The 13,949-nt window shown below is 46.3% G+C and overlaps 1 protein-coding gene across 2 annotated transcripts in view; it reads right to left on the minus strand.

The window, feature by feature from the left end:
- EPHA4 (EPH receptor A4) overlaps positions 1-13,949 on the minus strand; it is a 92,934-nt gene that overhangs the window by 72,939 nt on the left and 6,046 nt on the right. The window lies entirely within an intron of this gene.

Consider the following 13,949-nt stretch of genomic DNA (forward strand, 5'->3'; position numbering starts at 1 on the left):
CCTGGTGCTCCCCCCAGCCTACAGCCCTGCCATGGGCTGCCATCACTGCTCAGGTCACTGCTGCTGACCCCAGCTGTCTTCCTGCTGCCACTTCCTTGTCACAACCAGGCTCCCAGCAACAGCTCCACAGAACAGCCTCAGGTCCAAAAGGTGACTCATTTTTTTTTACATTTCAAGTTGTACACGGAGTTCCCTGACACGCAATGGCTTCCTGCATCACTGTATAGCTGACGCTTCTCTTCAGAGGATGTTCCTAGCCAGGTCTTCAGGCAATTAGAAACGTGGATTACTTTCCCCTCTCCCTTCCTGCAGCCCCAGGCCAACAGTCCCCACAAGCACAGCCCAGTAGCAGCACAGACCTAGTACTGAGAAACATGGGGCTGTGGAGTACTGCAAAAGAACACATTCCACCTGTTCCAGCTCTAGGCAAGTCTTTATGAGCTAAGATACCTAAAAATGTTCCTATCAAAATCAGTACAATCCGCCACTTCTGGTTCATGAAAACTTAAGCCCCTGTACCTTACTAGAACTCACTTCGCTGCAAAGAATAGCATCTGTGGCCCCACTCTGAGCTCCTGACTTCACACTACCAAACAAAATCAGCGCTGTATACTGAAGTTACTCTTTGATCTGGTAAATAAATAAATCCATAGTGAATTCAGGCTCAGTTACAGTGCTTTGATGTATGACAGTAGCAAGTTACTGACAAGTGCCACTTTCACAACGAAAACATGCATTAACATGCACGAGTTACAAAAAAGGTCCACTGGCTCTATACAGGTTTATCAAAAAAATATTTTGGCAGTTTTATGCAGGCTTTTGTATGGATTTGTCAACACATCAGATTACAGTTCTATTTACCATGAGCAGCCCACTAGTACAAAGAAATTCCTAGCTTCATATGCTGGAAAGTACAACTTGCTTTACCAATATCCGTGTGTGCATGCTTCCATGCATACTCACAAATGCAGTTGTTGTTACCGCTGAAATTTCATTTGCATGCAAAATACCTCTGCTGCAAATTACCAATAACATAAGGGAGCCCATGAAATGTTAAAGACTTCAAAGGATGAGAGAAAAAACTATTTGCATTTTGGGACTGGTCCAAAGCACATTAAAGTCAAGGGGAGTCTTTCCATTGGCCGCAACAGATGTTCTGACTTGAGGAAGTTTTGATGCAAGTTATTGACATAACAGTAGCCAACAAGACCACAAAATCCATTTTCTGAAGAAACCGAATGTTAACTTTGACAAACGCTGCTTTTTGCCACGGCAGTTCTCTCCCAGTTTCTCCTGGGACAGTCTTTGCTACATCTCCTGCTGCCTGCACTGCATCTTCCTGCCCTGATACCCCACGTTCATTCCAGTTTTTAAACCTTAACATTTTTCTCTGTTACCAATGACTTTTAAACTCCTTCCATGCCTGCAGATACCTAACCTTGCAATAGCGTTACCTAATTTCACAAAACTAATGAAACAAACTAAGACTAATGAAACAAGTACCTATAAAGGATGACATTACAACTGCCAAAATTGCTTTTGATAGATCCTTAACTACAGGGCAGACAGATACCAGCTTCTTTCAGTTGTTGAAAACCTGCTAGTGGCTTGCAGCACAAGAACAGACAATAGCAGCTAGAGCTTATTTGCGAACAATCAGCTTAATCAATATTGCTTCAGTGAGCTATGTGCCATTCAAACAACATTTTAATGCAACCACTCATCTGGTCAAACACAGTAACGCCCTTTACAACAGGGCAGAAGTCATGTCCAAGGATGAGAAGCAGAATGTAGCATAATAAAAAAAAAAGGAATACAGGTACCAGGGAGAGAAATAGTGCCACATTTATTTAATTAAGCTTGAATAATTTATTTATTTTAGAAAGGAACATTTCTCCCAGCATAACCCAGAAGGAAAAGTAATAAGAGGGGTATTTCTCTTAGCAAAAACGCCTTCAACAAATGCCGTATCTATTCTGTGTGTGTAACCAGTAAACAAAATCAACCCCACAGCAACAGAACAACAGAAAAAAAGCACTAGGACATAGTGTGCATTTTTCTTCCTCACTATGCTTCAAAGTCATAAGCACTCCTCATATTTCACAGTAAGAGGTTTTATTTCTTGGTTCCCACAGCTCAGGTAATGATATCGTAACTCAAAGGAGGCGCAAGGCTTGCTATGGCTCTGACCTCGTAAACAATCTTAACGTCCCTTCTCCACATCCCAACACACGGAGGACTATACCTGAGCAGCCAATGCCTCCTTAGCAAGTACCTGTTCATTCAACTTGTAAGCGTGCACACGCTGCGCATTAAGACCAACCTGGGTGCACAGAAGAGGCTGCCATCTGCACACAAGAAGCCACCTTTCAACAAGCTGAGAAATGTGCCAAATACCTGAGCTGCGTGGGAGGAAATGCAAAATTAAGTCCAAACACAGCACAGACTCACAGAGCGAGGCACACAGCACTGAATCTGAATGAGGTGGCAGAGGCATCAGCACCTCCGAGCTGCCCACTCTGGCTCTGGTGAGTGTGAGCCAGGACACTGAAATGCAGGGATGGAACTACAGAGCCCAAGACCTGCTCGGACTGAAACTGCTTCTCTTGGGGGAAAGGAGCTGGGAGAGATTGAGATCAGGTCTCTGTTTCTAGGTCAGACCTCAAAGGGCTGCATCGCAGCTACAAGAAGATACAGATGGAGGGATCCCATAACAATTGCACAAGAGCATTTAATGCAAAAGGCAGGCAAGAACTCTGGTTAGTCTGCTCCCCTGCACCACAGGAGGATAGCCTGTACCCAGACCACGCCACCAGAAATTCCACTAGCTTGTTCTGAAAATGCCCCAGTGTGCTGATCATTCCATGTCCCAGGGCAAACTGCACTGGCACTACAGATCTGTGACTGTGATTTCCATGCCCCCCCTCTCCCCTTCATATCTCGCCTAATCTGCTCTGTTTGCTACTTAAGACCACTATTTCCTGCCTATAAGCAGCTCTGTTCTTACAACAAACTTGTACACACCTCTGCTTTAAGAAGTGAGGCATTTCAAGATCTCTTTAACTCTAAGCAAGCCCAAAACTCAAACTCCTTGAAGACAGCAGAGCAGTAAGTTCTAACACAGCCCTTGTGCCCTTTTGGCCTTTGGATCCAGGAATCAAGGTCTGGTCTAGTTAAAAAGACGCCGCCTAGTACTTCAAGTATTTCCTTCTGGAATAAAGCCAAAATCATGGCAGGTGATAGGAACAAGAAAATCAGAATCTACTCTTCTGAAAAAGCTTTTTGAGGAGCCAAAAGGGAAAGCACTCCCTTCAAGAAAATCCATCTCCCCTTATCACCTGTACTTATCTATTATCAAAGGTCTACTTGCAAGATTCGTGTCTGCTGAATTCAGGGCATTAAACAATTTGTTCCAAGAAATTAAACGCACGCTGGATGAAGGATGCAGGAATTACGAGCTAATGCAGAAAGAAAAGACAGGTCAAAGCAGCACTGCACATCCTTACTGTAGCTCCACACACAGTCAGCAATGCGCACGCTTACAATTTAATTTCATACCAGGCTTTTGTTCCTTCAAAGAGCTTCCAAAAAAAACAACAACACAAAACAAACCCCGAACAGAAGTGGAAGAGGACAGGGGACGTTCTCTAAACACAGCTGTGAGGTCTGATTATCAGAGTGTTTCTTTCACACAACTCATCCACGCCTCCCCCCACAGCAGCTGACAACTTCCCTGTCCGGAATCCATTGGTGCAGGGACACCAGCTCCATGCCTATGGGTTGTGGAAAAACTGCTGGAAAACATGAAAAGCCTTGTTCCAATTATTGCCAATGCTATGGTGGGGGAGAACAGCAAGTCTTCAGTCTTTCTGATCGTAGGGAGCACTAGGTAAGTGACCAAGTTTTACATACACATACTCCAGATTGTTTTACAATGGGCAAACGTTGCTCTCTCTGTATCATGACACTCCCCAATAATTCCATCTGGCTGAGAGATAGAGCTCTAACACTTGATCTAATTGCATTTAAAAGCCCAAATAAGGCTCTTGCAATCTAAGCTAAAGCAGGTAAGTTTCTTCTGTGCCCTACCCACAAGTTGCTGTGACACAACACTTACAACACACTGCAAATTTCTGAGGAGTTATTCCTTACAAACACCCACCTTCCCTGTTATTCAGCTGGCTGAAGGGCACTTTGCCATCATTTATGACAAAAGCACAGAGACAACTGAATGGCAATTACTCAGCATTTGTTAAAACGAATGCCTCACCTTTAATAATTGCACAGTCACATTTCTTTGTGCAGGGTCAACCAGAAGTCCGGAAGGGAGACTTGCTGATTGACACAAATATGTTTGTATTTCAAAGGGCAAACTACAGAGTCAAATAAAAGGCAATGTTTGCACAAGAGTTAACTGAGCCATTTGGCATTCGCAAAGAGCTCAACAATCCCATGGAAAAATGTCTGTCCTTTGCTCTGCCACAGTGCATTTTTAACCCAAACTTTAATACAGGTGTACGGAGAGGTCACATTAGCTAGCTTTCTGCAGGGATCGTGGTAAGTGCACAACCACAAGAAAGGACTTAATAGTGACCTTTGAAGAAGCAAAGCAACACGGTGGGCAGAGCTCCGAGCTCCTTCTCACCGCCATGCCCACAGTGAGCAGGCAGCTGCTAAAGGCTCGGTACAGGTTCCAGCTACAGAGCACCTCTGTTTGCATGGAAGAACAAACCAAACTCAAAACGGAAGGAATGATGGAGACCTTCTTCCTTACACCTCAGTGTACCAATTACAGCTCATCCTGAACCCAAAAGACCAGCCCTTTACAGACACCATTCAGTGCAGCCTTGCAGGAAGAAGACAGGATACTCAATAAGGCCACACTGCTCCTGGGATTGCACTGCTCCTGCTAAGACAAGGGCACATCGCTGTGGTCACAGCCCTGCAGTACTGGATCAGCCCCCAGGTGAACTTGCTCCATTCAGCCTCCAGCAAGGCCCTCACAGCTCACAGTTCCCAGCAGGCACTGCCTTCTGCCCCACTCCCAGGGCCAGCAGCTCTCCTTAGCAATGTTGTGGCTCTCCTCAGCTGCCTGCCTGCTGCTGCCCCAGCTCTGCACACAGGATTTTCTTCTTTTTCTCTCACAAATCAAAGTGCTTCACCTACCTTAAAGCTCCAAATGGGTGCTTTCACAGTGCCCCAAACCCTTTGAGCTCTCTTTCCCGAGCTATTAGGTGTGTGGAATTCAAGGTCACTGGATACATTAATTTTGGGTACATGAAAACTGAGTACCAAGCGTTTGTCTTCAAAAGAGGTACTGAGAATTTTTAAGGTGAACCGACTAAATGGATTAAGCACCTGCACACAGATAGATCCAGCCAGAAGAACGGAAATATTCTCACAGGTGATTAATGATGCACTTCAGTGATACACACAGCCTTCACATCTTTGTTGACTCCTCTCAACTCTTCCCCCTACCTAAACAGGCCTTCAGACCTCAAAGCGTTACTGAACTACTTCATCAGCCACATCTGTGCATACACAGATCCACCCAGCACTAAGCTGTATGCAGCCTAAAGCACAGGACCCAACACTGAAAGCATCATGGCTCTTCAGGAGTCTCCCAAATGTGGGTCAGCATGACAGGAGCGTCTGGGATCAGCATGTGACAAGGCTGCCGCTGTGCCATGGGAACAACTTCAGTAACAAACTGCAAGAAATAAAGAAGTTCTTTTGCATTAAGTGTAACTATTGCTACTCTGAGATTAAATATTACCTGGAAAGTACTCATTAACTGCAGAGCCCTTGATTAATGAGCAGGTGGAGCGTGTAAAGGGACCTGGTCTTGATTTCAGCTGTCTTATTAGCTCTACCCTGGACACTTCTGATCACCACAAAAATAAATGAGGAAATCCAGGAACTAATTACGAGTGGACAAAATGTGTCAACCTAATGGCTGTGTTTCAGTACTTCAGAGATTAGGAGGATGTTGGCAGGTGTGCAAAATGCAAACACCAAAGCCACTAGAAAGAAGCAGCAACAGAGCTGAACTAATCTCCCAGCAGCTCAGGTGCACAAGACCACAGCAAGCCTCCCAGGGAACTGCCTCCACTTCAGGTGACGGTTGGACTGAACACCATTGGATGCAGGAGACTTCAACTGCCTCCACCACTCCTGAGACACAGACCTTGTGGGCGCTTCAGCAGAGCACAGAGGCTTGCTGAGCAGAAAGCCATGGGCAAGGCAGCAGCCCACAGCTCCCGGCAGATCCCAACACTGGAGGTGTGCACAGCGGGCTGGGGGAAGCCAGAACCATCTTCTTCAGCTTGTCAGCAAACATGGCTGTATCTAAGCACCACCTGCTATAATTATCCAGCAGCTACTGCCCCCAAGCATCTCTGTGAAGCTGTAGGGACTGCCCACACACATGCTTCTTAATTTCTGTTTACTTGTCTCTTGAAAAAACCCAAAGAAATCTTCTATACGCACTGGTGCAATTCAACAACATGCAGTACTCCAACATCTGAAGAGAAGTTCAGGCAACTTGTGCTCTCCTATTGATCCCCTCGCTTTCCCTCTAATCCTCTCCATAATTACAGGAGTTGTAAGAAGAAGAAAAGAAAAAAAAAAAAAAAAGCCAGCTCTTTCCAAAGCCATCAGTTCCCAGAACCCATTTTCTAAGGGCCTTCCTTGAAAGAGGCTGGGCCCAGCACCACGCCATCCCAGCTGGATGTGCCCCGCGAGCAAGAGTTCCCCAAACCGGTTGGGGCAGCACTGCACACCGGGGAGCAGGGCAGGGAAGGTATTGATCTGCGCTTCTCACATGGCACCATGCCCACCAGCTGCCCCAGGCGCTGCCAGCCCGGGCACTTCAAAGGGGAACTGTTTTCAAAGCAGCCACCTCTTTTTCAACTACAGAAACATTTAAGCCTGAAAACAAATGAATTCAAGCACCAAGTTCACAGAAGACCAGGCTGACAGTGCTCCTCGGCTCCCCAGACAGAGATGTTTTATGTATGGAAAGACAGACCTCGTTAATTAATGCCATTACAATGTGGCCTGGCAAGAGGCCTCTGGGATTTAAAATAAAGAAACCCACACCCTTTAAGCGCACGCTTTAATACAGAGATAGCTTGCACTACCATCAGAAAACACCACCAAAACCTCTTCAAGTGCTCCACTGCTTTATCCCCTCCCATCCCTTCTCAGAATAAAAATGAAGTCTACTGAAAATTAAGTTTCTGTAATTCAATTCCTGTAATTCAGCATCAGTGCTGGAGAACATTTTGGCCTTTCTTAATGCTGATAAATAGGGAAAATAGAGCTGGCTGCCCAGTCTATTCAGTGCTGAGATGGTGCAGCCAGGCAAAGCCCTGCCTACAGCAGGCCACTCCTGCAGCGCACAGGAGAGCCACATGGCATGATGGATACCTCTGCCAACACATCAGCTTCGACCATGGGCTGCATGCAACTCAAGGAATAGATACAATGACAGGATTTAATTAAGGCCAGGGGAAGTTCCTATATATGCCATATCCATGAGATTTACAGACAGCAGAGAAATCAGCTGAGCGCTCACAGCTTGTGCTATGCTTATTGTACAACTGGAGATGAGCTGTGCAGACCAGGAGAGCTCTCCAAGCAGGAGATGCAACATTGCAGCTCTACCACAGCACGCAGTCCTGCCTCCAAAGCCTGAGAGGGTCAAACTGGAGCTGGACTGGAGGCAGCCACCTCTGTGGGCAAAGGAAGGCCATGACACCATACCCTGGCCTGCCATGGATCCACCAGAGCCATGGGAGCACAGCCCAACACAGGACAACGTCACAGCAGGTCAGCAGCTGCTCACAGGAACCAGGCATGGAGAGATAATGCCATAAAATATGAACAAAATGGATCTTGTTTCCTCGCCACTAAATTGTTAGCTTTATGGGACTTCATGCTGAACGGTATGAAAAAAAATCCAATTTGCTTTGAAGCACATTAGTCTAACATCCTAATTATTGTTTACATTGCCATTTGCCTTCTATTAAGAATTGAATAATTACCCGGCGCTTCATAGTTTAAAAATACAAGCAAACAGGATTATCTGAGTAATTAAGACACTGTGCTGCAGCTTTGAACTGTGGCTGTACAAAGTACCCACATGCACAAGGAGAAACGATAGTTATCGATCACCTTATTTAAATGGCATCTTAAGGAGTTCCAGCATGCAGGACTGGCAGCTGATTAGAAGGTGACCAATTCCTTTTGATGAGTAAGGAGGGGACACCTTCCCCTGCCATGGTCCTGCCCTGCAGTGCCAGCCTGCCCGCAGCACAGCTCCCACTGCAGGCCCCAGCCTCAGTACACCTCTGCCTCCATGCAGTCCCATGGTACCGACTGCAGCTCCACAAACACACCGAGATTGGAACCCACCCCCAAAAAACAAAAGCACAAACAGACCTGGGAGCTGGGTTTTCTCTCCGTACCCACAGCTCCTGGAACTAAAGCAAACAGCAACTGCACAGTATGGCTTTTTTTTAAAAAAAACCTTAATGGCCCATCCATATTGTACTTTAAACAGCATGGTCTCTCTTTCTGGGTGACTATTAGGGCAAAACCAAAGTTTTTGCACGTTCCTTTGTTGTTTTAAAGAGCCTTTCCTCCGTTTAATTATGCCACAAGGTTTCACACTGCGCACTTTACTACCCCTGTGAAATTACCTTCAAGTTAAACACTAATTGGGCATCCAGAAAAAGAAAGGAGGGAAAAAAAAGGGGGGGGGGGGAAATAAATGAACCCCCTCCCACCCCCCCAATCTTATTTTTCCCCTTTGTTGGCTATAGGATGTAGCCCCAACACAATCAGGGTCCCGATTTCATACCACTGATTTATAAAGACACAAAATGAAAAAGGGTACTTTAAAGAAATACGGTACATTCATGCAGCATGTGTTCTAGCTTATATCAATAAACCTTTCAACAAATCTGTTCTGAACAAGCCTGTGTTTTGGGAGCACTTAATGAGCCTCAGCTTTATTTCAAGCCAAAGGCAATTTTAAGTGAAGTCGAAATAAAGAAAAGTTAAAAAGAACAGAAAGCCACTAAAACCAAAAATAAAACAAAATGCAGGCCCTTGTGTAATCACAAGGCTTCGCAAAGCAGAACTTTTCTCACAGATAGTTTTCTTTCAGTAAATACAGACCGCAGATTCATTTGTGCATGTTTACCCAAGTGCTACCAGCCATCCCTGTCCCTCCGCTCCAGGCTGCAGCCGTGGGCTGGGGCAGCCGAGCTGGCCATGCCAAAGGCACTACTGGGGCTGTGGCACACCTCAGCACGATGCACTGCTAACACTGAGGAGTGTGAGGCTTTAGGGGGATGTGTGTGTGCACATACAGGACAGAAGGGATCCCACTATGTGGCATCAACTGCCCCCCCAGTTGAGGCTGGAGCTCGAGCAGTGCTCTGAGGTCACTGGTGAATACCCCGAGAGGATCACAGCCCGCAGCCCCAGCAGGCAGGACAGCAGCCTGCCTGCACCTCCAGCAACCGCTTCTGCAAGGAGTGCTGGGCTCCGGAGCTTGGAGCTTTCCTGCACCTCAGCTGGAAGCAAGAGAGCAGGCTGCAGAGATTGTTAAAGTGACAGCCAGCCATAACCAAAGGGAGACCCAGGACACAAGGAGTACACAGCGCAAATATTACACTCTCTCTTAAACAAAGAATTTAAATCAAAACGGAATCATTTGCATAAAATCCAAATCTTTGAGCCCTGCATAAACAGAAGGAGATTTTGGCTGGCATTTCCAAAGGAAGCTCTTATCTCCTTTGTGAAATGGGTGTGCTACTTTGCATGAGGGTGTATACAAGAGATGTAAATGAGAAGTTTGCTTGCATGCAAAAGACAAGTCATCCGACAGCTGCCAATCCCCATTCACAGAGAGAGCTTCCTCAGTCTCCAGGAGAGGAAAGAGAAGGGAACCAATATGTTTGCTTCCCAGGGAGGTGAAACAGGCTCTGAATATTTATAAAATGAATGTCCGTTTAGTCATGGGAGTGCTAATTGTCTCTGATTCACAAAAGTGGGTGACCTCACCTGCTCCCCACAACACATCCAAAGGATGTGGCATAATGCAACGAAACCAGATAAGATCCTCATCCCACAAGTTTGGGGGGCTTTCTGATGCAGCCTCCAAAGACCCAAGTGCACTGCTGAGCGTTTCTTTAATCACTTCTCACAAATGCAATAAAGACCAAGCTCAGCGGAGCATGTTATTAGACAGATAATAACCCCTGCACAGCTGAGATCTAAATCCTGGAGTCATCACACGCAAGACAGGTTGTCTGGAAAGTTTTTGTTTACCTTATTTTACTAAAACAAACAACAAACCAACCAGGGCGTATATGGCTCACAACTGACTGTCCAGAACTGCCATGGGATTCAAGCTACAACAGCTCATCTCTCTTCAATTGAGAGGACCATACCCCACTGAGCTGCCTCTCCACCAAAGCACAGAGAATAAAGAACAAGTTCTGCTCTCCCATGTAGCAGTTGAAATTCAGTCAGCACTTTGGAAAGAAGTGGTACCAGGAGCCCTTCCTCAAGAGATACAAAAAGGCACCTTTGCTTGGTAACAGTTGCAGCTTGACTTCCCGGGAAAGAAAGCATTAGGGAGTCTGCACAACATGTAAATGGAGGATCTTAAAATACCCCAATTGATACCAAAAAAATAAAAAAATATTAAAAATAAATAAATACTGGGAGAAATCTTTGGAAGATCCATTGAGCTCCAAAGAGCACAGTAAACCAAAGCAGCTCTTGAACAGAGAGAAGCACCAGCTAAGTTTGGCTCAGACAGACTGTGTTTCGGTTGTGCTGCTGTGCCCCCCCTGGTAGCTTCCCTCTTCTGAGCTCCTTTAAAGCACAACGTGTTCATCAGTGTTGTTCTGACAAAAAAAAAAAACATCCCTCGTCTGACTAAACCAGGGAAGCACACACAAATCATTTCACTTCCCCGCCCCGACAGAACCCACCATCCAAAAACCTTATCGCAGGAAAAACAAAATACATATAATTAGACCGTAATCTTCTGATATAAACCCAACTGCTGCTCTCAGTGATCACAGTCGCTCTTCAAAGCCTCCGAGATAAAAACGAATCTTATCGTTCAAATTATTACTTCTAAGGGACGCTTTTATCAAAGTTAGCAGGAAAATTCTAAAAACAGCAGTGAGATGAGAACGGGAGCGAGCCATATTTTCAGTGACACCGGATTTTCTGCCAATTGGCCGATTCACAGCTCAAAAAAAAACCGAGTGGAGCTGAAGACAAAGCTGTTGGCTCTCGTAACCTTTACAACATCACAGCACAAATCTCAACTGTCTCACATATTTATATTAAATGGCAGGTCTAAAATTGAGGTTTGTAATTTCACAGCGTCAAAACCATCACAGATGGCTACAGTCTATTGCTTCTTTAATCTGCCTTCTCTCCCTTCCTGCTTGCTTCCCCCTTCCTCCATCTGAGTTTAAAAGATGTGTTTTATCGTAAGGAAATCAGAACTAAACGCAAACCGCAATATATTAATCGTGCAACAAAGCAATTTACATAACAATGACGCATACAAGCAGATCTTAACACTATGTCTCAACGCTGCCCTAAAGCACCTCAGCCGTGAGATGCGTCACGGGCTGGGACAGCTTCAGGTTCCATCAGCGATATTCCACACTCCTGTCTCCTAAAGGACAGCACAGGAAGTTCTGGGAAGAACTATAAAAACAAAGATGCACAACAAGTTTGAGTTCACAGCACCCATTCAGCTGTCAGAAAGCAATCAGAGCTTATCTCGTATTTCTAGTGAACAAGACGGTGCTGTGGAAGCACTCCTGTGACACCTTCCCTCCCTGCTCAGGGCTTCTGTGCCTATACATGTGCATGTATATACTCTACATACATATATATTCCACGTACTCGTATTCCATACGAACCCTTGGAAGTTCAGCGAGGTGATTATCAAAGTCAGCAGAAAACCCAGCAGTTGTTTGACTGAAGGGCAGGCTTTGTGTAATCATTTTCAAACACCTCCAGACAACACACACCATTTTTTTCCCCCCCATACATTCTGGTCAAGGTCAGAGAGTCATTAATATCAACTACGGGAGGCATTTTAGAAGGGAAGCATCTTCCCATTATGCTTCTCCTACACAGATCAGATATTAACTAAATGCAGCTCAAGGAAACATCTCTTGTTCAAAACCCAGAGGGCTGAATGAACTTGAAGCCCAGCCAGTTCCCGGGGCCGTGAGGGGGATGCGGGTCTGGGAACGCAGAGGTCTCCCGCAGCTCTGCAACAAGTGCAGGCCCCGCTCTGCTGCCCTGAGCCTCTTCTGCCCAGCAAGCTTTTGTCACACATATAAAGTCTTAATCAATCCTAACTCTGACCCAAGGATCACAGGGGAAGATGGATGAGGGAACGGACAACCTCTGACCTCTCCCTGTATTTGTCCTGCCATAGTCAGCCCATTGAAAAACAATTGGGGTGGAACCCTCTCACCAGCTCCAGGCCCAGCCTGGCATCCTTTTATCGCCTTTCACAAATTCACATTCTCCTTCCTCCCCCATCCTTGCTCCAAACCCACAAGAACGCTCCTCACTTCACCCTCCCCACCCAGAGTGCCTCCAAGCGGGACCCAGCCCAGCTGTGGGGTGGCAGAGGGCAGGACAGGGGCCGGCTCGTGCCACAGGAGCAGCATCAGGCAGCAGTGTGCCTCTCAGCTCCACAGGGCTCCGGCAACCAGAGGAGCTTCCTGGTGAACCGTGCTGGCTGGGGAACGGCAAACGCTGAAAGAGGAAACCACAAGTAACCACTGATGAAATGGGTTTAGCACTTTCCAATTACTTGCTGGCTCAAGTCCTCCGAGAAGAACTGGCACGGGCCAGCCTGACTCTGGCAAACCCAAGAAGACAGAAAGTTTCCTTCTCAGCTGTGAACGTGACGCTGCCTGGCCTCCCTCCAGCAGCACAGACAGGCTGCCGGGTTTCCAGAGCCCAGCAGGTACATGCCCTGCACATTCAGCCCCAAGGTCTAGTCCAACAACAGAAAACAAAGAGAAAAAACAGCCCGCTCCCACCACTGCCCACCAGAAAAAACATCTTCCCTTGCAGAAGGCAGCGCTCGTTACACGATGAGCCCATATTGCATCCGGGCAACTGGTGAGGAAAAGCGTTAGATGTGTGTCAGTCGGTGTGACCCGGGGCTGACCCAGCAGGCCTTCAGGAGGAGGCGGAATAATTTCCGCGCAATAAACCAGGATGCTTTTCCCCCCCCATTCACTTCCTCCTCTCACAGCCCAGGCTGTTAATATGTCAAGATGCTTTGCCTAGAAGTTACCGATCTATTTGAAGACAGCAACACCTCCTCAGCCACCCGTGGCTCTCCTCAGCAGTGCCACATCTGCAGGTTTGCATCTTCAATTGCATGCAGGTTTTCAAGTTTCTGCTTCCCAGAACTCCAAAGGCAGTCATTTACTCCCAACAGGATGCCCCCCTCACGATGCTATTCATTTCCCAGTGCTCACTACAGCCCATGGCAATTTCATTGCCAAGAAGCACTTAAGACTCCTTCCATCTAGCAAAAACTCTACATATGAAGGCAGAGGCTTATACCATGTTCCTTTTCCCTGCCAAAGCCTAATTTCAATATACAGTAAGAAACTTCATGTTGATTGAAAATTATGAATTAAAAGAAATCAAGCAGGATGTTCAAAAGACAACGTTCTCCTAGGAGTTTAGCACAAAGGCAGTCAGATGCTTGCTTTGCTAGCTTGTCCTCAGTCCCCATTAAATGAGGACCTGGTAAAAAAGGCACTAAGAGGACGTGAAGCCAAGACATTTAGCTCCAAAGCACCTTTCCCAAAAGCACAGGTTCAGATCTACTAAGTAACTCAGCAGCTTCAGTTCAGCACCTG

The sequence above is a fragment of the Excalfactoria chinensis genome, chromosome 9, assembly GCF_039878825.1.
Source record: "Excalfactoria chinensis isolate bCotChi1 chromosome 9, bCotChi1.hap2, whole genome shotgun sequence".
NCBI lineage: Eukaryota > Metazoa > Chordata > Aves > Galliformes > Phasianidae > Excalfactoria > Excalfactoria chinensis.